At 42.9% G+C, this 27,168-nt stretch overlaps 1 protein-coding gene across 2 annotated transcripts in view; it reads left to right on the top strand.

The window, feature by feature from the left end:
- The window catches only part of LOC137627881 (uncharacterized), a 256,631-nt gene that overhangs the window by 220,491 nt on the left and 8,972 nt on the right, over nucleotides 1–27,168 (top strand). For both annotated transcript variants that reach the window (XM_068359317.1, XM_068359316.1), the window contains 2 exons: nucleotides 16,813–16,948; nucleotides 25,987–26,161. The gene's annotated coding sequence lies outside the window, so the exon portion shown is untranslated. The remainder of the gene's footprint in view (nucleotides 1–16,812; nucleotides 16,949–25,986; nucleotides 26,162–27,168) is intronic.

The raw sequence follows: 27,168 nt of genomic DNA, 5'->3' as shown, positions 1-27,168 counted from the left end.
TAAAGCCACAGTAATTTTCAGGGCACCACAGAACCTAACAAACCCACCTAACCTAACCTAGGGGCCCTGTACCCCTACCGGGGGGGGCTTCGCCCCCCCTGCGACCCCCCCTTATGGCCAAAGTAATTTTCAAGGCACCACAGAACCTATCAAACCCACCTAACCTAACCTAGGGGCCCTGTACCCCTACCGGGGGGGGCTTGGCCCCCCCCCCTGCGATCCCCCCTTAAGGCCACAGTAATTTTCAGGGCACCACAGAACCTAACAAACCCACCTAACCTAACCTAGGGGCCCTGTACCCCTACCGGGGGGGGGGGGGGGGGCTTCGCCCCCCCTGCGACCCCCCCTTTAACCAGGGGTAAATTTGAATATATATATTTTGTTAAATCACTTCTTACCTTAAACGGAAGATGACGATGAAGATGTGGAAGGTTGTGGTTGACCCTCTTCTGAATCATCAAGTACTGGAATACATTCAGATTTGGTACAATACCACACATGTCTATCCTCACGAAAATGTAAAGGCGAATCACATTTACCACACTGGACACTTAAAGGTAATACGGAATGCTCCCTTAGAAAACGATTCACTACTTCAGGAGTTCCATTATAATTCCCATGAAATCGGCCGATCACATCAAAATAGGAATAACGACATATTTCACACAACCGTACCGGAGGATCCATGACAGTTAAGTAACGTGTGATGAAAATATAGAAACCGGAACTTTTGAAAACCGAAAACAAACGACAATCACGGGTTTCTCCCATAATGAAATAGGGAAAAAAACAAAATACTATCGTTTACAATGTTATATTGCACGAAAAACAGATCCTTGAAACAAGACAGAGACCAATGAATCGTCCAATAATAACCCTTGAAAAGAACCCAGTAGTATTTAGATTGGAGGAGCGACATTAGTGGGAGGAGCAAATGCGCATTCAAGTAAATATTGTCACATTACGCAATGGGGCGGAGCCAAGTAAGATGAAAACAGACATACAAACGAACAAGAGCTAGGTCCCGTGGCAGCGTAAAGGTATACAAAACACTTAGAAATAAAATGCAGACCTACATTAACTGAAATAATTATCTCTCTAAGTAGACATCAGCGTCAATAATGTATTGAGAGAAAGTTTTTTGTTATCACGTGCTTTACTAGGAAAATATATTAATATAATACATTTCCCAATTTGGTTGAATCTAAAACTTTACCGAGCTTTTCAGTTTGAAGGGAGATCCGAGACGTGCAAAAATATTCCTCCGCGGAACTTCGCGTAAACTGTGGTAACTGGTGGAAAAATAGCAGGGATAAGTGAAGTAATAAGTGTCAGCATTGGCTAGATTTGTAAAAACCGCCATGATTGGTTTTCAAACAGTGTGACGTCAATAAAACACCTGTTATTGGTTAGAATAGCATTGAGAACTAGTCTGCCATACGCAGTAAGGCGGTGAAACAGCTCATTTTAGCCAAGACATCACACAGTAAACAAAAACAAACACTTAGAAAAAATCCAAGTGAAACAACTATACACACGAATATCTTCGTTAAATAGAAGCTGCTCATATATTGACTATTATATAAGCGTTCTATATGATATAATAGTGAATTGTAGGTGTTTAAATTCTTCAAGATCTTCCGCGGAGCTCTCCTACACATTTACCGTATTTCCAAACTTTGAGAAAATTATTCAATATCCTCACTGGGTTTAAACTAAACTAATATTATGTGAAAATGAACCCAATTGTTACCTACCAATTCACTCGTAAGGTATCCCCCAGAGGACCTCTCCCCACGAACCTAAACATGCTCATGCTCATAGCAGATAAATGGTGAATAGAAACAGGGTTCAAACCTTAAGAATTTGCCATTCATCAGTAATCCTATAGGGTCATGGCATTTATGTAATTAAAGGCAGGCTATGTGAAAGCTATATCTAACATAATGAGAACTTAAGCCTCTTCCTAATCGGGTAGTTGAATAGGTAGAACTACTTCTAAAGTTCAAAGTTGCTGCAAATGTTTGGGCCGTTGAAACGGTAGAACTTCAAAAGTTCAAAAGTTGCAGCAAATGTTTTAATGTTGAACAGGCTGACATGTCTTTTTACAGGTCAATAATGACCTCTTTTTTTATGTTGTTACTGTTTTCAAAATATTTTATTGTGAATTTTTATCTCATTTATTTTATTTCCTTATTTCCCTTCCACACTGGGCTATTTTTCCCTGTTGGAGCCCTTGGGCTTAAACCATTTTGCTTTTTCAACTAGCGTTGTAGCTTAGCTAATAATAATGATAATAATAATAATATACTGTAGAAGTTTTGTAATATGCTTATGTGTGGTTACTAACTCCATGTTGGTCATTTCCCTGTAATGCATAGTCATTATGGGAGCATTCTTCTTGGTCACATTTTCCAAATGTGCCATGTCTTTGTGAAATTTCTTAACACTCAGCTAGCTTGCAATATTGTGGACATCTAAAAAAAATTCTTAGAACAATATTCACTTTATATGGTTTTTTATTTTTAACATCAACACTAGAAAGTTTATCATTCTTATTGAAGTTTCACCCCCCCAAAAAAAATTCTCACCTGTTTGGCCTTTTAACCTTTGAATCATACAATTGAATTAGAACTACAAGTATTTTGTTGGCCAAATGTACTGCATTCAGTTGTATAATTTATAGAAAATGGACCGATGTAGGTTTTTAAGTTGGTTTAATAAGGTACCTTTTTTTAAGACCTCAATTGTGGCCACCAGTGTGTTTACTGTAGCGTACAGTAAATGGTTCTTTTAAATTGGTAGTGGCACAGCAGATTATGTTGGTAATACTGTATACTGTACTATACACAGTGACCTGCTCAAAAGTCAAACTTTGAAAATGGTATGAAACTTATGAAATCACTGTATGTCTCTTGGCAATGAACTTTTCAAGTACTGTACTGTATAGTGCAAGAAAGCTCTCGCTAGTGGGTAATCCCTCGGTTTTACCAAAATTGTATCAATCTTGGAAAAGTAAGTCTATGGAAAATTCTTACTTTTTAGTACTTACAATAAAATTTTGAAAATAAGATGGGTTTATTTAAAGAGTTCACAAGCATGTTATGTCTTCTTTACAATAATCGGGTTCAAACAATATTGCATGCAGTGTTAAACCCCGCCAAAGATGTCGATACCCACTGCTGAAGTGTCAAAGTAACTTGCGTGAGTTTTCACGGCCAGCTATTGAACAAGTACATAAATTGACAGTCTGTGTGAAATTTGGTTCTATGTATCCCTATATAGCAACCCACATGGTTAATATTAACTTGAATATTGTCTTAATTTTTTACTGTACTTGCAAGTTGTAAGTTAGTTTAATGCAACTAGCATCATTAAGAGGAGTAACCCTTGCTTGGTATGTGCTGTGTGGAGTTGCTCATGGTATAATATTCAGTTGAACATGAATTTGTTCCGTAACCGAAATACAAACCACGCTATTTACAAAGGGTATTACTTTTAGCGTAGCTGAAATGGCGAGCCATTAGAATTTAACGAGGGTGTATTACCCCCGCGCTAGTTAGCGGGGGGGGGGGGTAGGGGAGTGGTGGCTAGCTACCCCTCCTCCCCCTCACACACAGGTGAATACTCACTTTAACTTTTGGCTCGGACTGTGACAGACGTCTCTGTCTTGGTCCTCGCTTGGCAGCCATTGTCTGTTTTGTCTTTACTTAATCGCTTACTTTTCAATATTAAACTTAGCCGGTGATCATATAAGCTGCAACTCTGTTGCTCGACAGAAAAACCTACGGTCAAAATACGCCAGTGATCGCTATGCAGGTGGGGGTGTACATCAACAGCGCCATCTGTCGAGCAGGTACTTAGGAGAAAACGTTCCGTTCAAGCGGGTAACGTTTTTCTCGTGTTACTCTCGTCCCTAGTCGCTGTACGGGGAAGAAGGTAAAACGTTTCTAGGGTTTTATTCTTGTCTCCAGGCTATGTGCGGTGAGAGATTGTAAACGTAGTTTATTTGAACTAGTGTTTAGTCTCTTTCCCAGCCTCTGATTTTTTTTTTTTATCTTTATATATGTTTTCTGTTTTTTGTTAGTATTAATGAGCTGCATTATACAACTGATTTTGCAATTACTACCTTTTAATGAGGGTAGAATTGCGTGTTTCAGGTAGAAATCAGTAAAAGTTTCGATTTCAGTGAAATAAGTGCAAAACAGAAAATCGAAGTGATAAAGTGATATGCGCAAAGTGTTACAGTGTTGCGTCTGAGGGTTCGTCTGTTCGTGCCTGTCGTTCACCTAGTCCGGGACCTCTTGCAAGCTCCCAAGCCCAGGGGAGAAGTAATGTCGAACGACTTATGGGTTCGTCAGGCCTTTATCAACGAACAGACGTTTCCCTCCGTGGTTTCGGGCGTATCTACCCAAGATCGCCCCACCCACACAAAGACGAGAGAGCCCATTTATTTCTCGTCTGCGGAAGAGGTTTCTCGTAAGAAACCATGGACCAAGGTCTCGCAGCTTATTAAGCGCAAGTCGGTCCCTTCCGCGCAAGTCCAACGGCCCAGTTTTAGCCACTGGGTCAGTTCGGACTCGCTACAGTCTTCCGACGACTGCTCACCTCCTAAGAGAGGCAAAGCGGTACCGCATCAGGCAGTCACACCGTCTGTTGCCGCACCTGCTCCTGTAGACCCTAAGTGGGCTTTGCTGCAGACCATGCAGTCTCAGTTGACGTCATTGATGCGGGACTTTCGTGCGGAGAAGGTTGACACTGCACCAACCTCTAGCCTACAACCAACACGGTTGTGCGTCCTGTGGACGCTGAGGCGACCTTCTGCCGCACTCCAGCTGAGAGAGTCCCGCCACCCATGCGTTCCAGTGTACCCTGCCAGCCGCATGTTGACGTTCAGTAACGCACGGAACCTTCCGTTGACGTTCGCGAGGTACAACAACAGTCTAAGTTGTTTTGTTTTGACGCGGTGCGTCAACCTCCGCATTCTAGAGTTGTTTTGACTGCTCAGTATAGACAGTCAAAGCAGTCTCGAGTGAACACTATATGTCCTCACGCACCTGTTGTGGTTGACAGTTCAGTTGTTGACAGTTCACAGACTGTCAAGCAGTTACATGACGTTGCCTTCTGGTCTGCTACTAATGCACCAGTGAGAGACTCACTGAGATAACCTAGCTTTTATCGGACAAGGTTCCTGTAGATGAGAAAGTGCTGTTCTCCCTCCTACTGATATTCCCTTGAGGACTCTGTCATTTGGAGAGGAGCCTTAAGCTGCTTAGCCTCCTATGGACTTTAATTAAATCATGATGATTTTTTAAGGATCTTCGTCCGGATCTTGTAACTGCTGCTCCTCGTTCGCCTAAACGTCAGAACTTACACTAGGCCTAGCTACTTCGAAGCCGTTGTATTTAAGCTAGTGCTCTCTCGCTCTCCTAGAGAGCGTTACGTTGGCTAGGCGACTGGTTTTTGCACCAGGAGGAGTTTTAGGGATACAGCCTTTGATTTCCCTTCTTTTAAACTGGCTTATAGAGCGAGAGTCTGATAGGACACGAGAGAAGTTCTCGGCTTGGGAGTTCATGCCTCTGCCCAGATAGACTTCTCAATTCTGGTAGACTCGCCCTGGCGCCTAGCCAGGAGACGCTCCAAGTTGTTTACAGGTCAACTTCTCAACTTTTGTCGAGCCTTTGAAGTTTTGCTGTACTATTATGTCACACATAACAAGGCTTTCAGGGATGGTAAATGGTTCCGCATCAGTCGCTAACCCCGTCTGTTGCCACACCTGCTCCCGTAGACCCTAAATGGGCTTTGCTGCAAGACATGCAGTCCAAGCTTGCGTCCTTGATAGAGGACTTAAATGCGGAGAAGATCCTTCTGGCCAACAACCTTCCAACCGGTTGGTTGTGCGCCCTGTTGACGCTGAGGTAACCTACTCGCGTCTGCCAGTTGAGGTGGTTCCTCCTTCTGGCCAACAACCTTCCAACCGGTTGGTTGTGCGCCCTGTTGACGCTGAGGTAACCTATTCGCGTCTGCCAGTTGAGGTGGTTCCTCCACCGATGCGACCCAGTGTGGGTTGCCAGTCGCACGTTGACGTTAAGCGACGCTCGGAGGTGGTTGTTGACGTTCAGGACGTTCAACAACCAGCAGAGGTGACTTGTTGTGACGCAGTGCGTCAACCTCAGCAACCCGGTAGGGTGTTGACTGCACAACCCAGACAGTCTAGACAGTTTCGGGTTGACGTTGTACTTCCTCGCGCTCCCATGGTTGTTGACAGTTCACAGACTGTGCAGCAGTTCCATGATATTGCGTCCGGCTCCGTCACGCATCCACCAGTGCGACCGGATTCAGCGAGTCAGACGTTGCCCACTCCGTTGCCGTTTCCTCATCAGTTTCGGATGAGGAACCCTCTGATGAGGACGTTGCTGAACAAGACGATCAGCCCCCAGCCCTGCTATCCATCCAGAAGATGCTGAAGAAGGAATGCTGCCCAGTCAGGCTGTGGATGAGTCTGGTAGGGACACTGTCATCCGTGGATCAATTTGTGTCACTAGGAAGACTACTCCTCCGTCCTCTTCTATACCATCTAGCTTTTCACTGGAAAAAGGACAAGACGCTAGAAGCGGTCTCGATCCCGGTTTCCGGAAAGATAAAGTCTTGTCTGACTTGGTGAAAGGACTATATCAACCTTAGAGAGGGTCTTCCCCTGACTGTTCAGACTCCCAACCACGTTCTCTTCTCGGACGCATCGGACGTAGGCTGGGGTGCGACATTAGACGGTAGGGAATGCTCGGGATTATGGAACTCGAGTCAAAGGACAATGCATTTCAACTGCAAGGAGCTACTGGCAGTACGTCTGACCTGGAAAAGCTTCAGGTCTCTCCTTCAAGGCAAAGTGGTGGAGGTGAACTCGGACAACACCACGGCTTTGGCGTACATGTCCAAGCAAGGAGGGACCTACTCTCTGACATTGTACGAGATCGCAAGGGACCTCCTCACCTGGTCAAAAGGTCTAGACATATCACTAGTAACGAGGTTCATCCAAGGCAACTTGAATGTCATGGCAGATTGTCTCAGTCGGAAGGGACAAATAATTCCAACAGAATGGACCCTCCACAAGGATGTATGCAAGAGACTTTGGGCCACCTGGGGCCAGCCAACCATAGATCTCTTCGCAACCTCGATGACCAAGAGGCTCCCAATATTTTGCTCACCAATCCCGGACCCAGCAGCAGTTCATATAGATGCCTTTCTACTAGATTGGTCACATCTAGATCTATATGCATTCCCTCCGTTCAAGATTGTCAACAAGGTACTGCAGAAGTTCGCCTCTCACGAAGGGACAAGGTTGACGCTAGTTGCTTCCCTCTGGCCCGCGAGAGAATGGTTCACCGAGGTACTTCGATGGCTAGTAGACGTTCCCAGAACACTTCCCCTAAGGGTGGACCTTCTACGTCAGCCACGCGTAAAGAAGGTACACCAAGGCCTCCACGCTCTTCGTCTGACTGCCTTCAGACTATCGAAAGACTCTCGAGAGCTAGAGGCTTTTCGAAGGAGGCAGCCAGAGCGATTGCTAGAGCAAGGAGAACATCCACCTTTAGAGTCTACCAATCGAAGTGGGAAATCTTCCGAAACTGGTGCAAGTCAGTATCCGTATCCTCGACCAGTACCTCTGTAACTCAAATAGCTGACTTCCTCTTATATCTGAGGAAAGAACGATCTCTTTCAGCTCCCACTATCAAGGGTTACAGAAGCATGTTGGCATCAGTCTTCCGTCACAGAGGCTTAGATCTTTCCAACAATAAAGATCTACAGGACCTCCTTAAGTCTTTTGAGACCACGAAGGAGCGTCGTTTGGTTACACCTGGTTGGAATTTAGACGTGGTACTAAGATTCCTTATGTCAGACAGGTTCGAACCGCTACAATCAGCCTCCCTGAAAGATCTCACCTTAAAGACACTTTTCCTGGTATGCTTAGCCACAGCTAAAAGAGTCAGTGAGATTCATGCCTTCAGCAAGAACATCGGATTCTCATCCGAAACGGCTACATGTTCTACAACTTGGTTTTCTAGCCAAACACGAGCTGCCTTCTCGGCCTTGGCCAATATCGTTCGATATTCCAAACTTATCGTATGGTTGGAAATGAACTAGAAAGAGTCTTATGTCCTGTAAGAGCTCTTAAGTTCTATTTAAAAACCTTTACGAGGCCCGTCTGAAGCTTTATGGTGTTCAGTTAAGAATCCATCTTTGCCTATGTCAAAGAATGCTTTATCCTATTTTATCAGACTGTTAATACGAGAAGCTCATTCCCATCTGAATGAGGGAGACCAAGCTTTGCTGAAGGTAAGGACACACGAAGTTAGAGCTGTCGCAACTTCCGTGGCCTTTAAACAAAATAGATCTCTGCAAAGTATAATCGACGCAACCTATTGGAAAAGCAAATCAGTGTTCGCGTCTTTTTAGCTTAAGAATGTCCAGTCTCTTTACGAGAACTGCTACACTCTGGGACCATTCGTAGCAACGAGTGCAGTAGTGGGTGAGGGCTCAACCACTACAATTCCCTAATTCCATAACCTTTTTAATCTTTCTCTTGAAATGTTTTATTATTGTTTTTGGGTTGTCCGGAAGGCTAAGAAGCCTTTCGCATCCTACTTGATTTGGCGGGTGGTCAAAGTCATTTCTTGAGAAGCGCCTGGATTAGAGGTTTTGATGAGGTTCTGTTGTATGGGTTGCAACCCTTGATACTTCAGATCCTAGGGGTCGCTCAGCATCCTAAGAGGATCGCGAGGCTCCGTAAGGAAGACGTACTTAAAAAGGCAGAGTAATTGTTCAAGTCGACTTCCTTACCAGGTACTTATTTATTTTATGTTTGTTATTTTGAATAACTGCTAAAATGAAATACAAAATACTTAGCTCATAATAATGTAAACATGTAATGCTGGTCTCTACCCACCCCCCTGGGTGTGAATCAGCTTATATGATCACCGGCTAAGTTTAATATTGAAAAATGTTATTTTTATTAATAAAATAAATTTTTGAATATACTTACCTGGTGATCATATATTAAAGGACCCTCCCTTCCTCCCCAATAGAGACCCAGTGGACCGAGGAGAAAATTGGTTCTTTGTTTACTTGGAGTACTAAGTACCTGCTCGACAGATGGCGCTGTTGATGTACACCCCCACCTGCATAGCGATCGCTGGCGTATTTTGACCGTAGGTTTTTCTGTCGAGCAACAGAGTTCCAGCTTATATGATCACCGGGTAAGTATATTAAAAAATTTATTTTAATAATGAAAATAACATTTTTCATTTAATCAATATATATGTAAACATGTTTTCATGTTTGTATATATATTTGAGTATAGAAATAAGTAAGTTTCCTTTTCAGATGTGTGTGTAGTGTACGATATCTACGTGGAGGCCTCGGCAGTTACGCCACCACGGCGTATTTTATGGGTGGCGATCGAGTTTGACTTATGTCTTTCTCTCTCTCTCTCTCTCTTGAGGTCGTTCACCCTTTTACTACGTGTTACTACGCCCTTGTAGCCTAGCTTCCTTTCCGTGTGGGGGGTTGCTACGCCGTACGTTTGTATCAATTAGTTAGTTATGAATCTAATTGTAGTTGTTTTTTATTTTTCAGCTTGTAGAACGATTCCTTACGGGGTTTTCGTTCTTTCTTTAGTGTTCATTCATTTTTAAATTACATAATTACATAGTTACATAATTATAATTGTTATAATTCTGTTTTGGTTACAGCTCTCCTTCCGCGAGTGTAAGTGGTTGTGAGGGCACGTGCCTGTTGTGTAATTCTTGTTCCTTCCCCTCGGGATTCCTCTTCGGAGCCTTCCCGGGTGAATGAATGTGTACTAATATTATTTGTTTTATTTTTTTACAGTTACCGAACTAGTTCGTTTCTGTAATATAGCAACGGTGTGAGCTGTCTGGTTGAGTCCTGGGGATTCGGCTGTTGCTGCCTCCCCCCTTGTATTTTCGTCAGGGGCGTGTCTCCTTCTACTGGTAGTACTCCCGTGTCGACGGACAGCTCTCCAGTTCATTTTAGAACAGTCAGGAGGCTTGCCTCCTTGGGCGGATTACTTTCCTTCCGAGGGAAGTTTTTTCCTGTCCAGGCTTGAGTTTTCCCCTTTTGGGGGGTTCTTCTCTTGCCTTTTTTTCGTGCGACTATGCTCTTGGTGCTGAGCGATCGCACCTGCAGTTTCGCTCAAGGGGCTGGGCAACTGCAGGAGCTCCTCTTCGGAGGATTGCTCCTTTTAGGTCACTGGCTGACCAGTCTCTTCCACGAAGTGTTTCTCTTTCGTTCGCGAGAGAGTACACTCATAGAGACTCCTCTTCAGAGTTTTCTTCTGTTGCTGTTGCTGTTGGCCTCCCTCGCCTTAAGGCCCACCGTCCGCCTCGTCGTAAGGGCCTCTCATCTCCCTATAAGGGTGCTTGAGGCGCCTTTTTGGATCTCCGTTTGCAGCCTACAACTCCTTTTTCTCGATCTTCCGCCTTGGTGCAGATGGACAGCAGTCTGATCTCGTCTTCCGACGGTCAACGGTCTTCCCGACGGACAACGGTCTGCCCGACGGACATCAGTCTCCCGGCGGACAACGATCCCTTCGGGGCAAAGGGTTGCCCCCACGGGGGTTCTTCCCTTGCGTGTCAGGGTTTCCCTGCGCGCCCTTCTGCTCATCAGCGCTCTCCTGTTCGTCAGCGCTTTCAAGATGATCTTTCCTGCGGTTCCTGTTGGTTCCTGTTACGCGCCCTGTGCGCCCACGTTCGCCCTCGCGATCTAGAACTTCGGTTCAGGTCGGGGTCAAGGACTCTTCTTCTTTGCGCAGGCTTCCACGCGTAGCCTTCTGCTCGTCAGCGATCATCAGCTCGTCAGCGATCATCAGCTCGCCAGCGATCATCAGCTCGTCAGCTATCATCAGCCCGCCAGCGATCATCAGCTCGCCAGCGATCTCCGGATCGCCCACGTGTGTTACAGCCGGCACGCCAACGTTCTCCAAAACTTCTGAAGGAACATGGTTCGCCAGCTACTAGCTCACCTGCGCATGCTGATCGCCATCGCGCGACCCTCAACTGCGGATGCTGATCATCATCGCGCTACCCTCAACGGCGGATGCTGATCGCCATCGCGCGACCCTCAACGGCGGATGCTGATCGCCATCGCGCGACTCTCAACTGCGGATGCTGATCGCCATCGCGCGACTCTCAACTGCGGATGCTGATCGCCATCGCACGACCCTCAACTGCGGATGCTGATCTCCATCGCGCGACCGCACACCTGCGGATGCTGATCACCATCGCTCAACCCTGCGCATGCTGATCACCATCGCGCGACCCTCAACTGCGTATGCTGTTCGCCATCACGCGATCGCCCACCTGCAGATGCTGTTCGCCATCGCGCGACCGCCAACCTGCGCCTGCTGATCACCATCGCGCGACCCTGGCATGCTGATCACCATCACGCGACCCTGCGCATACTGATCACCATCGCGCGACCCTGCGCATGCTGATCACTGCTCGCGATCGCTCACCTTCGCATACTGCTCGCCATCGCACGATCGCTCACCTGCGCATACTGCTCGACCATCGCGTCGGCATATCACAACTCGGTATCGCCAACCTGCGCGTTAGCGCTCACCAGCTCACCACCGATTGCTTGTTGATCCATATCGCCAGCAGTCCTCCTCGCCCACGCGGCAGCGCGTTTCCTCGCCATCGCGTTAACGCTTGCGTTCGCCGCCTCGGACTCGCTCTCATCCACCTGCCCACCCGCGCGACCGCTCGCCTGCGCGCCCGCGCGACCGCTCGCCCGTGCAAACGCGCGACCGCTCACCCGTGCAACCGCGCGACCGCTCGCCCGTGCAACCGCGCGACCGCTCGCCCGTGCAACCGCTCGCCCGTGCAACCGCGCGACCACTCGCCCGCGCGCCCACACGCCCACGTCCCTGCACGTCTACGCTCATGCTCTCCAATGTTCGCCCACGCGTGAACCAACGGTTTTTTCCATCGAGCAGACGGATGGTGTTCCGTCGCGCGAACCTACAGTGTTTCTTCGCACAAATGTCGGCTTATTTCTTGCAGTATCCATTGCTCGTCTATGGGTTATCGCCCGCCGACCACCAGGAATTCCCGTCGCACGAGCTCCAGGGCAATTGCGACCACGATTCCCAATGGGGTTTTCGCAGCATGACCAGCCTGGCGAGTTCTTCTGGAGCGTATTTCCAGAACACTGTCTCAAACCGTAAACACAGTCTACGGCTTTCCGTTCGAGATTTCTCCATCGGACAAGGGGTGACTGCTTACCTCTTCTTCTGGGAGCTTACCAGGTTCTTTCCCTCCTCGGTTACGGCCCGAGGTTTGGTTCAAGGAAGCTACAGGAAGATCAAGGGTACTTTCCTCCTCTTGAGCTCAGGCACCTTGGCCTTTCGTCGTTAAGTATCTAACTTGCGGACAAGCTCGATGTTGTACCATCTGGACGCGCTGACTGAGGGCTTCCTTCGGGTGTCTCATCTGTGGAGGTCGATGACCTCAGACACCCTTCCATCCTTGAGAAGAGTTTGTTTGTGCCCAAGGACAGAGACTTAGACAGCTGCTGTGCGGAGTAAATCGACTTCCGGTTTCACTCCTCCAAGGCGCTTTCTTTCAGACTCTGCAGGGCTCCAGCGCCTTTTCTTTCAACCACGTCGGCCTAAGTTATCGGCTACGACAACTGGGACAAGGTGTCCAATTGCAGTTTTCTCCTGTCAGGAACAGATGGCACGGGAGACTCCCCCGGGGGGGCATAGTCCTAAAAGGAGTTCACGAACTCTAGGATTGCAGGTTTTTCGCTGGGAGGATGCTTAAGGTTACTCATCCGAATGACAGCTTCCCGATGCCCATTCCCGCATATTCTCTGTAAGTAGCCAAGGATATCGCGCCTGCCGTCTCTGTCAGCGAATTCAGTGTCTCTGAACCTTTATGCCATAGCGTCAGCAGAGTTGCCCGGTTGGGCAGAATGATCCATACCTTAGGCGAAGGTCTTCCTTAGGATCATCGACGGCTTCACCCCCGGCCCCCTCAGTCGATCCTTTCTTGTAAGGAAGGATCTGAGAGGGGATGTCCATAGTCGACCTCTCAGCCCCGATCAAGTTTGTCGAACAAACTTCGACCAGCAGAATTGATCAGACTGGTAACGAGGCGACAGGACTCCTTAAACCCAGGATCGGAAGGACGGGTACTTTCAGTTTCCATTCCATCCATCTTCCAGGGTGCTCGTCGAATTCAGCCTAGACTGCAAGTATTCCTGCTTATGATGCAGTGTGGCTATCCCGCCGTGGCATAGCAGGTTTTTTTTCCCCAGAGAACTCTCCCTGCCTTCCTCTTGGCCGCTCAGGTGCAGGCTTCCGCCTCCTCTGCTGTTTGGAGGGCTGGTCAACTCCGGTAGGCTCGGGTTTCGACCTTCTTCAGCGCCGGGACAAGCTTCCGGATGCTTACCATGAGTGTGGGCTCATGGTATTTTGCTTGGAGCCTTCTCTTCCTCTGCCTCAACATCTGGAGTATCTGGCTATGATATTGAGTCAACCGCCTTACCACATTGGAAACCCCGCTTCTCGTCCATCCAGCGAGGTTAAGCAACGTCGGTACTTGGATAGGTGACCACCTGGGGACGCCAGATTCTGTTACCACATCCTCCGAGCCTTCCTTTCGGTTGACTGTGGCAAGACTGAGGAGAGTCGCAGTACCTGTTCTCAGTCAAGCAGAGCTTTCAGCCCTACCTTGGAACGTTTCCTAGTTCTTCTTTCCTCATTGACCCGTCTATAGTCCGAACGGTCGCCTCAGGATAAGTTCCATGTGGGGCGATCCAAGTTCCGGTGGCTTCAGGCAATGTTTTACCGGACTCCCTGGCCCTATGGGACCAGCGGAACTATTAGACCTGCAATGGGTGTTGACCTATGGAGCCTCTTGATGGTAGTGGATATTCTCGTCCTTTCCCCACATTCTTGATGCGGTTCTCGGACTCGTCAAAGGAAAGGAGGGGGGGGGGCATGTTCCGGTCCAGGCCTATGGTCAAGACCTGAAGGATACCTCTCCATCATTCAGGCAGGCTTAGGGGCCTTAGTCTGGCCCCTCTTCAGATCCTACAGCTCCTGCCGAGTCTCCCCGTTGCGCGTCGACTTCATTCTAACCAGCAGGGTACGCATTTTCACACCTTCACATCTTGCAGTAGAGATACCGGGATGATTGAGATTCTCTCAATACCACCATCGGCTCTTTCATTCCAGGCAGGGGAATGTTTCTCTCAGACTATCCGAGCAGAGCCTCATAGAGAGAGAGTACCTAGGGCTCTTTGACCTTGGGTAACCAGCAAGTGCTGGTCTGGGGGACCTGATCGCGACAGCTTGGAACCTCAAGCTTCCGCTAGTCTTCCCCCCAGTCTCAGACCCCGAGACACTGGCAAGATGCATTCCGGTGATGGTGGGACAACTTCGACGCCTGCGTCTTCCCTCCTTTTTGTCTGCGGACAATGGGCCTCAACAAGACCAGGTTGTCTGTCAACCTTTCAATGGGAGAGCTCCACTGGGACTATGCGCAGAACGGTTTCTGGACCCTCTGCTTCCCCTGACGGAACTCCCGGGAGAGCTTCTCCCACGGCGCAGACTACTCAAGCAACCACACTGCGACATCTCTCCCGAACCGGGCCGTCGCTTCGGCTTCATGCCTGGAGACACTACGCTTCCTCCTCTAGAAGAGACAACCCGCTACAGTCGCGGTACGGAGGTCGCGTCATCTGCGATAGTCATCCACAGGGGTCTCCCAGGCAAAGTGAAGAGTCTAAGGTGGTTGGTGCCGTGGGAGATATACCTCTTCCCTTGAGGCCCCTTCTCCAGCAATAACGGTCTTATTGCCTTTCGGCGGGAGGAAACTCCTTTCCGCTCTCGGCAATAAAGCCTGTCGCTCAGCCTTTCCCTGACCGTCAGGCTAAAAGGAATAACTTTTTCCTGCCCGCTGGATCTATCCTCGCTCATGCGAAGCTACGATCGTCCCTGCCCTAGTCGGAGGAAGACCTCCAACTTGGAGCATGGCTCGGACTTTTAGTCCTTTAAGAGATCTTCTCAAGACCCTTTTACGACAGGCCTCGGATTGTATTCCGCCTTGGGTCTTCTGCTCACTCTGGCCACGGCCAGTGTGTAAGCAATCTTCTTGGTCTCTTACTACTCCCCCCTTTCTAAGGAAGAGGGGAAGGCAACATTCAGGCTCGCTCCTGAGTTGTTGGCTAGACTCAGAATCTGAGGGTCCCGGCCCTTCGGTCCGATTCAATTAAGATTTCGAGTCTCCATTCTGTGTCTGATGTCCCAAGACCTTCTCTTTCTTGCCAGTAAGGAATCGAGAGGTTAGCGCTGGGAACAGCTGCAGTTTGTCCTCAGTTGCAGCCGATTTGGGAACACAAGGAGGACATGGGGGGAGAGTCACCAGTATACCTCTTCAGCCCGGACTCAAGGACATTCATCTCGTCCTGTCTTCAGACCCTCCCCCGTCACGTCGCCCTTCAGCACGATGTTGGATACATCGCAACGTCCCTCGCCTTCGAGTAATACTACTCTGTGACGCAGGTGCTACAAGCTGGAGTCTGGAAGCGTCTGATGACCTTCGCAGCCCGCTTCCTGCAGGGCGTAACCCACAGGAGTCTCGATACGTTTTCTATCACTCTGTGGTGGCTAAACAACAGCTGGTCTAACCTCAGGCTCCCTTTTGGACAGGTAGCAGAAGGTTGAGGGCATTGTTATCAGGTTTTAGTCTGCATGAACGAAAGAAGTATGTCTGGCCCTTACTTCTTTCTTCATCATCCCCTCTACGGGGAAGCAGCATCCTGGTCTCTGCATAGCTGACCTCGAACCTCTGCAGGTAAACCATGCTTCCTTGTGTTCCGAGTATTGAGTCAATACTGTCGCGTCCCCCATACCCTGACGAGGTGGTATTGGGAACGTCCTAACCCAGAGTTCCTTCTGGAACTCCAGGTCAACTGCCTAGGACGAGTCACATTTCTTCCTTCACACACAAGCTTACGTAGGCCACATGGTTCCTTGCGGAGCAAGGAACTTGTGAGGTGCAGGGACTCCTTTTCTCGAGTGCGACTCACTCGGATTCTGAGTCCCCGGGTAAAGCCAAAGCCAGTATGGCTGGGGACTTTCCACCCTTCCTAAGGGATAAGTCACCCTTTGTAAAAAGCGTGGTTTGTATTTCGGTTACGGAACAAATGACAAATTCGAAGATAATTTGTATTTTTCCTAACCATACAAACCTTAGCTATTTACACATATTTGCCCGCCAGCCCTGTCCCCCAAGACAAGTCCTACCTCTAAGTGAAAGTGAGTATTCACCTGTGTGTGAGGGGGAGGAGGGGTAGCTAGCTACCACTCCCCTACCCCCCTGCTAACTAGCGCGGGGGTAATACACCCTCGTTAAATTCTAATGGCTCGCCATTTCAGCTACGCTAAAAGTATTACCCTTTGTAAATAGCTAAGGTTTGTATGGTTAGGAAAAATACAAATTATCTTCGAATTTGTCATATTATGAGTATTTAATTGATATACTGTATATGTACATATACTTAACTGTATTTTCAATTGAAAGTAATTTTGATGGGACCAACTTTGTTCAGAAAAAAAGATTGTGGTACTGTACTTGTAAGCCGAATTAATTTAAAATTTTAGGTCTGCTATTTATTGTAAAATTGAAGCATATAAGCTTGCTTATGGCTGCAGTTTTTAAAAACTAATCAACTCGAATACTAGCATCTACTGTCTTATTCATGCTGTGTTAACTTTTATAGGTACTGACATCAACTGTTTTGCATCCAGTATTTTACAAATGCAGAGGGAAGTCATCTCAACCCACATGTGAGAGATAAAGATGACATCATTGGATGATTTTGACGACACTTTGAAGTATTGTAATTGCAGTATGTGGTAAGCAATATAATTTTTCATTGATTACAAATCTGGTAAAATTCTGTATTTCTTGACTTAACAGTATGTTTAGTGAATGTTTTTCAGGGTCGCTACTGTTACTAAATTGTGAAAGGTATTCTGCAAATTTAATAGGAATCCTTACCATAAAGATTTAAGATTGTAACCATGTGCTCTAGTATATGTTATGCAGACAGTTATAATACAGTATATAATTTCATTGAGTCCTTCCCAATATTTAAATGCGTTATGCTTCCTAGCATAACCTCTGAAAGAAAGTAATAAAATGCTTATTCTGGTGACCTTTCTTAGGTTAAGCGACATATTGCTTATTAGAGGATGTGTCTGTTCTCAACATTAAAGAGTTTGCCCCCTGTGCTGACTCTGTCCTGAAGTAGAATGATACTCTACGAAGTACAGCTATGAGGTTTTATACCCATATCCACTTTGTTCTGAATTGCATTCCCACCCCAGTCGTGTGTCTTATGGCACTAATTTCATAGTTTTAATTATAATTTTCCTGTTGCCTTTGTTGAATTTTTTATGTTAGCTAAGATTGCAAGAAGGGATAGCTTGAGGTTGGGGAGTTCCCATTTTCCCAGTAACCATCTTAAGGGAGAGTACTTCAGGTGTAGGCCTAGTTCCTCTTCTTATGTCTTGGAGAAATGGTCCTATAAATCCTCTTGAACTCTAGTGTCTAGCCTGTATTATCATTATTAATATTATTATTATTATTATTAGTAGTAGTAGTAGTAGTAGTAGTAGTAGTAGTAGTAGGATAAGATAAAATCCTAGTTTGAAAAGTAGGGTGCTTTAAGCCCAAGGGCTCCAACAGGGAAAAATAGCTTAGTGAGGAAAGGAAATAAAGAAATAGATAAACTACAAGTGAGTAATGAAAAATTAAACTAGAATTTAAGAATGGTAACATCATTAAAATAGATCCTTCATATATAAACCATAAAAACTTTAAAAAGTAAAAGGAAGATGAGTACGAAAGAATAGTGTACCCTCAAGCAAGAGAACTCTAACCCAAAACAGTGGTAGACCATGGTACAGAGGGTGTGGCACTACCCAAGACTAGAGAAAAATGTTTTGATTTTGGAGTGCCCATCTAGAAGATCTACTTACCATAACAAGTGTCTTTTTTTACCCTTACTAAAGGGAAAGTAACCACTGAACAATTACAGTGCAGTAGTTAACCTCTTGAATAAAGAACTGTTTGGTAGTCTGTGTTGTCAAGAGTATGAAAACAGGAGAATGTGCAAAGAATAGGCCAGACTATTCGGTGTATATCTAGGAAAAGAAAAAATGAGCTGTACCCAGACTGAGAGATCCAATTTAGTAGTGTCATGCCAGTCAAAAGACCCAATAACTATCTAGTGGTAGTATCGCAACAGCTGGCTGGTGCTCTCCTTCAATCCTTTCAAGGCCATATACACTAGGGATACAGTGCTTGCCTTTAAGTTCAGGGAGTCTTCCCCTTAGTCCATTTTCGATAGCTACAGAAGGAATTGAGGGTAAACACTTCATGTGGTGCCGGTTGTATCAAGATATCTGGATCACATTTGCAAATGTTTGCAGTCTTGTGGATTGTGACAACTTTGAAGAACTAATGACTTCCATTTCTAAAGCCAGTCAGTCCAGTTTTACTTTAGAAAATTTTCTATCATTGGACTTTTAAGTGATGCTGAAGGTGAAGGAGAAGGCCATAGCATAAGCAAGAAGAGATGTAAGATACACATTTTTTGTTGCCTTCAAGACCTAAAGAAGGTGGGGACCCATCATCAATCTCAGTTCCTCTATCAGTATCTATAACTGAAGCCTTTTTTTACGGAAACGATGACATCAGTGTGTCATACCATCTGGAGGGAGAATTCCACTTTTGATTGACCTGAAAGAAGCTTGCCTTCACATTCCAAATCACAAGTTCTCAAGGAAATTCATTTGAGCCACATGGCTTGGATGTTCTTTCAGTTTTAGATCGGTAACAACCCAACTCCATTAGTATTTTAGACCCCGTTCGTGTCAGCCTCACATGAGGGGTATCAAGTTTTTTAGTTGTCTAGATGACTATATGGTGAAGGTTTATACTGCAAAGCTTTGCGGAGACCTTTATTGCCTCATAAATCAATTTCAACTTCTGAGCCTGGTATCAACTGAGACAAAGCTGGCCCTCACGCATAATTGTTGTTATTTATTCTAATCTGCTATGGACAAGATACAAAGGTCCCATTCCTTTCTATATGAGATCTTCAAGTTTCCCCTGTACAATTGTGACTGAAGGTGTTAAGACACCCTTCATTCTTGATCAGTATCAAGGATTTCAGAGGTTCAGCTAATAGGAGTATCCTAGGAGGTACAAACTCTTTTGTTAGTGTTAATCTCCCAAGCCACTTTTATTTACAAATATCTCAAAAGAGAGTTCAGGTGCTAGTTGTCTAGAATTAGTTGCTTAGAGAAGGTGATCTACAGAGGAGCTTAGAAATATGGTCATCATTCTGTTGTTTGACTGCAAGGTTTTACCCTTCATCTGTCCAGTAAAGTCCTGGTGATGAGTTGGGACAATTTAACCTTAGTGGAATATCTTATATGAGGAGGAGATAAAGTGTGCACCAGTGTTTATCTCAATGTGGGAATTTTTGTTGGGAGTGAAGGAAAATATTATTTTTATCTTCAGGTTTGCCCCTAAGAAGCACAATGCCCTTGAAAATTGGAGCTATATAAATCTGGTGCTCAGAGCAGTGGCTCCTTCAAGGGTGCCAGTGTTTTTGTTTTGTTTTGTTTCAAGGTTATGAAGGAAATTCAGCTTCTGACTTTTAGAAACTTTTTTTTACACAGGTACTTTTGAAAAGATTCTTTGTTAGTTTAGCTTCACACTTTTAGAAACTTTTTTTTTTCTACTTTTGAAGAGAATCTGTTAGTTCTTGTGTCTGGGTTTCCAGCTAATTTCACTTCTTTTGAACATTATTTTGATTTGTTCTTAAAGTTTTCTTCTACAATTATGACTGATTTTGACTTGCTGAAGGTGAGCATTTTTTTGCTCTAGTTATGAGGTTTTATTTTCATTTATGAATTGATCATATCAAATTCCATGTGTTAATATTGCTTAAGCAAGTGGAAGGTGCACCATTTTAGGTAATGAAAGAAACATTATTACTTTTCTTCCACATGCTACAAATATTTTCCTTTTACTTTCAGCATATTTTATGTAATTTCTACTTCTGAGTAAAGCAGATTTTCAATCTTTTTCAGGGGGTCATATTCGTATTCCATGTACAGTATATAAATTACACACGGTTAGCGGAACAATACATTCAACTAAAATTTCTCAGTGCTGCATTTCAGTAAATATTTATGATCATTAACCAGATACTGTCCCTTTCATTATATCTGGTTTTAGATCTAGAGGATATGGCCAAGATATGGAACCTTTTCAAGATGTTTTTTCAATTTCTTATATCTCGCTCATTTTCATTGTGTGAATTTTTATTCATTGTTAAGTTGATCCATAAATAGCCCCATTAGCCATCTGTATTAAATGATGATCCTTTGACTGTCGGTGATTCTTACCATTAATCAAATTAAGTTAACGTCTGCAACATAAATTTCTTTCCCCTGCACATGTCTATTGTAAACCTTATCAGATCTTGTCTTCATTCAAGTTCATATGCATAACTGGTTGTTAAGTTATCATACCTTTTTGTGATGCACCATCGTAATTCATTCTTCTTCTATTTAGAAGTAACACTTGTGACTAGTGTGTGTTTCTTGGCACTAGAAAATACATACAAGGATATCATCTTTTAGAAGTGGAATTATGCTCATTGGATGAAGGAATTCTCCTATTCTTCCTATTGCTTTATTTTTGTCTCCTCTTTGTGGATGAAAGCAACATATTTGAATCTCAGTTGTTCGCAGTGGACTTGAGAGTTATCAGAGAACTTGAAAAGTGGAAGTGAGCCTTGCTGATATTTTTTTGCATCCCTTGCTCATCCATTTCATTCTGTACCTGTGGTTTAAGGAAACTGCTCATTGTTGGTGTTTAGTTAATGCATGCTTAAGAGGACAGAATAAGAAACAGTTTCAAGTAATCTTTTAAAAATCATACAGTGAACCCTCGTTTATCGCGGTAGATAGGTTCCAGACGCGGCCGCGATAGGTGAAAATCCGCGAAGTAGTAACACCATATTTACCTATTTATTTAACATGTATATTCAGACTTTTAAAACCTTCCCTTGTATGTAGTACTGTTAACAAACTACCCTTTAATGTACAGAACACTTAATGCATGTAATACAGTACCCTAAACTAAAACAGGCACAAATATTAAAGGCGACTTTATATCAAGCGTTTCCTAAACACGCCAAAAAGCACGATAAAAAATGGCAACCAATGTTTTGTTTACGATTATCTCTGATCCTAATGAAGAAACAAACGCATTTACACATCTGTTTATAGGTTAGTTTTTGCATCAATTATATTGATTATTCAGTACAGTATGTTGATTTGATTATTACTAATGTTTTACTGTACTTAATTTTTCTTAGGACTTCCAAATGAAATTTTTTTCTTTATGACGCCGCCTGAAACGACGGCGTCATAAAGTACGCTCAGTAAACAAACTAAGGAATTTAACCCGCATGATGAAAGTGATAAATAATGATATTACAGTAAAAGCTTTTATAAAAGATGTCATTACAAATATTATTTACCGTATCTATATAAAATCATACATACGTAGCAAAGCAGGAAAACAATCTACGAGAGAGAGAGAGAGAGAGAGAGAGAGAGAGAGAGAGAGAGTTGTTTTACATACGTAAATGTAAATTTTAAACAAAACAAAAATAGCCCCATTTCATATAAAATAGATTACAAATATTTTACTTTATCACATTACAGTAGTCTGTATAATACTGTAAAGTTCAGTACAGTATGTTGTTGTTAAAGTCGTGGCGATGAAATTCTCACGAAACAAAAACACGCCATTTGATTACAACAGCTGATTCATTCTCTCTCTCTCTCTCTCTCTCTCTCTCTCTCTCTCTCTCTCTCTCTCTCTCTCTCTCTCTCTCTCTCTCTCTCTCTCTCTCTTCGTGTTATACAATACTTACATTTAGATGAAGAAACTAAAATTAGTTTTCTTAGTGTCAATTAAATACGAAATGAAATAATTAGGCCGAGTCTACATCCATTTCAATCATAGCTAAAAATACGGCATCCGATTTCATCAGCAAACCACTATTTTTTGGGAAATATTTTATTCTAGAAAATTGCCACTCTTTAAATAGTTAATTGCACATTAAGAAAGCGTCTACTTGTGTTTTTAAATTTCGGGTGTGTTTTAAAAATCGAGTATTGTTGACTTTTTTTTTTTTACTTTTGGCTGTGATTAGATCAGCTGTCATCTAGCTGCCGCTCTTGAGTGTGTACGAATACACTAACAAAGTATCATTTATACCATTTCTTAACTTATTCAAACCGTCTACAGTATACAGTTGATATTACATAAGCACCAATGTGTTATAACCTATCAAATTTTTTTGTTTATTACATTTAAACCCCCCTCTATCTCTCTCTCTACCTATATCTCTCTCTCTCTCTCTCTCTCTCTCTCTCTCTCTCTCTCTCTCTCTCTCTCTCTCTCTCTCTCTGTGGGCTACTTTTCACTACCTCCCATTCCTTACCTCTCTCTATCTCTCTAACAAATGATATCTTTGTTGCTCCTCAAAGTTTCATTTATATTGAAAATCAATCATGATTCAATTTTCCTTACTTTCTCCAATCTCGCACCATCGGTCATATCGCGGTATTTTCGATATTTCCGGAAAATCCGCAATATATGTATAGACATGGGTTATGAAAAAAATCCGCGAAGTGGTGAATCCGCGATGGTCGAACCGCGAAGTAGCGAGGGTTCACTGTATATATTCTGAAATCCTGAGTTTGGTTGAATAGTGAGGTTGATATGAACTTGGTCTATATGTTGCTAGAGATATATTCACCTAACAGAGTTCTTTCCAAGTTGGGATAGGTAGAGTAAATTACACCATGAATTTATAGGGTTCTGGTGGCCTCTGTGGTAACGTCCTTGACTGGTGATCGCCAGACTGGGGTTCGAGTCCTGCTCAAACTCTTTAGTTCTTTTGGTCGCTGCAACTTTACTATCCTTGTGAGCCAAGGATGGGGGTTTTGGGGGAGCCTATAGGTCTACCTGCTGAGTCATCAACAGCCATTGCCTATCCCTCCCTGGTCCTAGCTTAGATGGTTTGGGGGCTTTGACGCTGATCATATGTATATATGGTCAGTCTCTAGGGTATTCCTGCTTGCTAGGGGAGTGTCACTGTCCCTTGCCTCTGCCATTCACGAGAGGCTTTTTTCTCTAGAAAAACTTTATACTGGTAAGTTTATCGGGGAGGTGTTATAAGGATTCTTTCATAAATGTGGTGCTGCATGATAGTTGTTGGGTAATGAGAGATTGAATGACTAAATATTATGCAAAAATCCTTACAAGGTTTTATTGTCCTTTGTGATTTGAGATTAAATTGCTGATCACTGATCTCTTATTATGCATTTTATTTCTTTCCATTATCTGTGAAGCATTGTTTCAAAAGTTTACATGACAGCAATATTAGTTTATTTTCAAATTTCTGAATACTTTCCATGTCTTGTATAACTTTTTATTTTTATTTTGCCCTCCAATACAGTTTTTTTTTATGTTCCCTATGCAAGAATTGCTTAAGGGTATACTTTACTGTATTTAAAATACAAAATTCTGTATCACCAAAAATAGAGCAGCAGTTATTAAATTGGCACTGCACTGGAAAATAATGTTCTACTTCCACATTAGAAATTATAAGTACGTATTGAAGTGTTTTTTTTTCCTCGAGATATAAAATTAATATTCTGTGTATTATTATTATTATTATTATTATTATTATTATTATTATTATTATTATTATTATTTGCTAAGCTACAACCCTAGCTGGAAAAGCAAAATGCTATAAGCCCAGGGGCCCCAACAGGGAAAATAGCCCAGTAAGGAAAGGAAAGAAGGAAAAATTAAATATTTTAAGAAGAGTAACATTAAAATAAATATTTCCTATATAAACTATGAAAACTTTAACAAAACAAGAGGAAGAGAAATTAAATAGAATAGTGTGCCTGATTGTACCCTCAAGCAAGAGAACTCTAACCCAAGACAGTGGAAGACCATGGTACAGAGGCTATGGCACTACCCAAGACTAGAGAACAATGGTTTGATTTTGGAGTGTCCTTCTCCTAGAAGAGCTGCTTACCATAGCTAAAGAGTCTCTTCTACCCTTACTAAGAAGAAAGTAGCCACAGAACAAATACAGTGCAGTAGTTAACCCCTTGAGCGAAGAAGAATTGTTTAGTAACCTCAGTGTTGTCAGGTGGGTGAGGACAGAGGAGAATCTGTTAAGAATAGGCCAGACTATTCGGTGTATGTGTAGGCAAAGAGAAAGAACCGTAACCAAAGAGAAGGATCCAACGTAGTACTGTCTGGTCAGTCAAAGGACCCCATAACTCTCTGGCGGTAGTATTTCAACGGGCTTATCATGATAAGCATTTGCCCATTACAAGCCATAGACTTTATAATGAACCTTTGAAACAGATTTCCTTTGCTGCATATATGCAGGACGAAATTTAAGGAAAGAATTTTATTGTAATAAGTAAGCATATCATACAATCATCTAGTGTCTTATTTCAAATTACCCTTATACAATATTGTTTTTATATTATTTCTCTTTGGATTCATGTTCTTGCTTTTTATATACTATGCTGTTTTATGCTGTTGTTAGTTTATGTAAGAAATTGTTTTTATGTATAACATTGAGATTAAAGCTGATGTCCAGTTACTAATGTTTATAGATGTATTGATAGTAAGAATTTGTTAGTGTTTTCTCACTTTAGAATCTAAAGGTATTGAACTTATAATATATTTTATCATCAGGAGATCAGTTGTTTATGGGGTTTTGTTTCCTACCAGTAGAATTAGGGTTGTGATTTATCTTTTACTATGGTAAAAGAGTATCATTATTAATGTTGCTTTTTTATAGAATGCAAAACTCCAACACTTGAGCGCCCTACATCTTCCATGTCATTCTCAATACATACTGTAGCATTACTGTATACTATATTCAAATTTCATATTGAATAACCCCTAAGTGTCCTTACCAGGTGTTACGCCTTGGCTTCGTTTCATACAATTCCAATCTGTATTTGAATTTCCCTTTATGCTTTTTCCATTGAGAAAAGTGTTTAATCATCTGTCACTTCAAAGATTGGTGTATTATTACTCTTGGTGTGAAGAATTAAGGTGGCTACCTATCACAGAGTGAAGTTTTGATTGGTCCTAAATTAGGATAGCCCATCTTGTGTTTTCAGGTAGTAAATTCTTATCCATTTTAGTAAGGTTGTATAGGTTGTTTGATTAGCCTTTTGTAAACTTTCATTTTGATATCACTGTTGTTTGTTTAGGTCTTATGCTGTTACTGTACTTGCATTTTTTTGTCCATTCATAGTTTCACAAACTTTCTTGAGAAGTTGTTATTTTGTAGAAGAAAGTGCAATAATTTGTAGATTTTCATTGGAACTTCTTTTAGTATGGAATCTGCAAGTTGATTGTATGGTATTTCATTTTTGGGGGCCTTTAGTTTACTGGTGTGTGTGTGTGTGTGTGTTTTTTTTTTTTTTTCCTCAAAGCAGAGGTTTTCTTACCTTATAATCTTCTTGGTAGGGTACGGATAATCTTTAAATGTCATTGCAATACTTGCATTTTAGAAAATATCTTTTGAGTTGTTACACATTTCTGAGTAAAAGTAACCAAAAAATATATATTCTTTTTTAGATATACATGATCGGAAAATTATCAATCTGTATTAATGTTAAAAGTACTGTAACAGGAAAATCAATACTTTTGATTACAGTTTTGTAAAATGTTAAATTCAAGCATTTTAGAAGATTTGATTATGATTGTGAACATTCTATCATTGTTAAACAAATTATTTTTTCAACAGATGTAATTGGAAAGAAATAAAAAGGACTTTGGCCTCACCATTTAGCCTATGGTTGGGCCATGACTCTTTTAAGTGCTGGGGATTCAAAATCCAAGAATCAATTTCTGCGTGACAAGAATCGGCAGAGGTTGACTTCTCTTCCTGCAAGAATAAATCTTGGGATTCCAGGTCTGTGGTGAGTTCTCCTGGAGTTTTTTAATTTTTTTTTTTTTTAGGATGAATGTTAAATGAAGAAGTCCATTTTCACTTGAGTCTCTTAGGCTTAGATTCACTTAAATCTCTCAGGCTTAGATTAGATAAACACTTGAAGGGCCTTCAAGCCATTTCCATTCTTACATCTCCCATAGCAGTTAAGTTAGAGAAGTCAAAATACAGTTAAAGAGCTGAGACGTGTGTTCTGGTTGTTCACGAGGGAGGGATGGGAAGGGTAACAATACTTTCCGAAGACACTTCTTGGATGTGTTCATTTCCTAAAGTTATCAGCAGGAGCGTATTTGAAATCGGGCTTAGATATCGGTTGATATTAGATAATAATTTTCCAATATTCACTGTATATTTGAGATTTTCAGTATTTTACACTACAATATTAAGCCAAGTAGGCACTTCACTGATGAAAGTGTCTTCTAAGAGAGTTGATTTACTGCTCCTTTTTACTTTACTAGTATCATCTAATAAGCTAGCAGTATTTTTCCTTCAATGGATAATCTGGTGTTTCATACAACATACTAGGAGATTATATAAGTATTTTTTCAGGCAGTTGTAAAAACCTTTTATGAATGCACTTGTATTTTTTTGCTTGTTACTTGACTACTATAGGCATTCAAAATTTTATTGTAAGATTGCAGCTTGTATTAATTATATCTTTGAGCATCCTTCAAAATAACCCATAAATCATAAAAAGCAAATAATATGGACTGGCGTTTGAGTGCTACATTGCAAAGATTCATTGTTTTAAGGGATTGGGATATTTTATCCTCCCATTGGTATGTACATTTTAATTTGTCTCCCATGCAACCCTGAACTTTAACCTTGACTTGTAACACATCTTTTATAGAAACACTGTGGTATCGTGAAAATTTTCTATGAAATATGACACACAAAAAACAGTCATCAGAGCTCTGAATCAAATCTTTTGGTATTAGGAGTTGCCCCATTTGAAACAGTAATGCCAAGTCGTTATTT

This window comes from Palaemon carinicauda, chromosome 35, assembly GCF_036898095.1.
Source record: "Palaemon carinicauda isolate YSFRI2023 chromosome 35, ASM3689809v2, whole genome shotgun sequence".
NCBI classification, from domain to species: Eukaryota; Metazoa; Arthropoda; class Malacostraca; order Decapoda; family Palaemonidae; genus Palaemon; species Palaemon carinicauda.
Note: the sequence above shows the minus strand (reverse complement) of the source record. Positions and strands in the feature narration are given on the sequence as shown.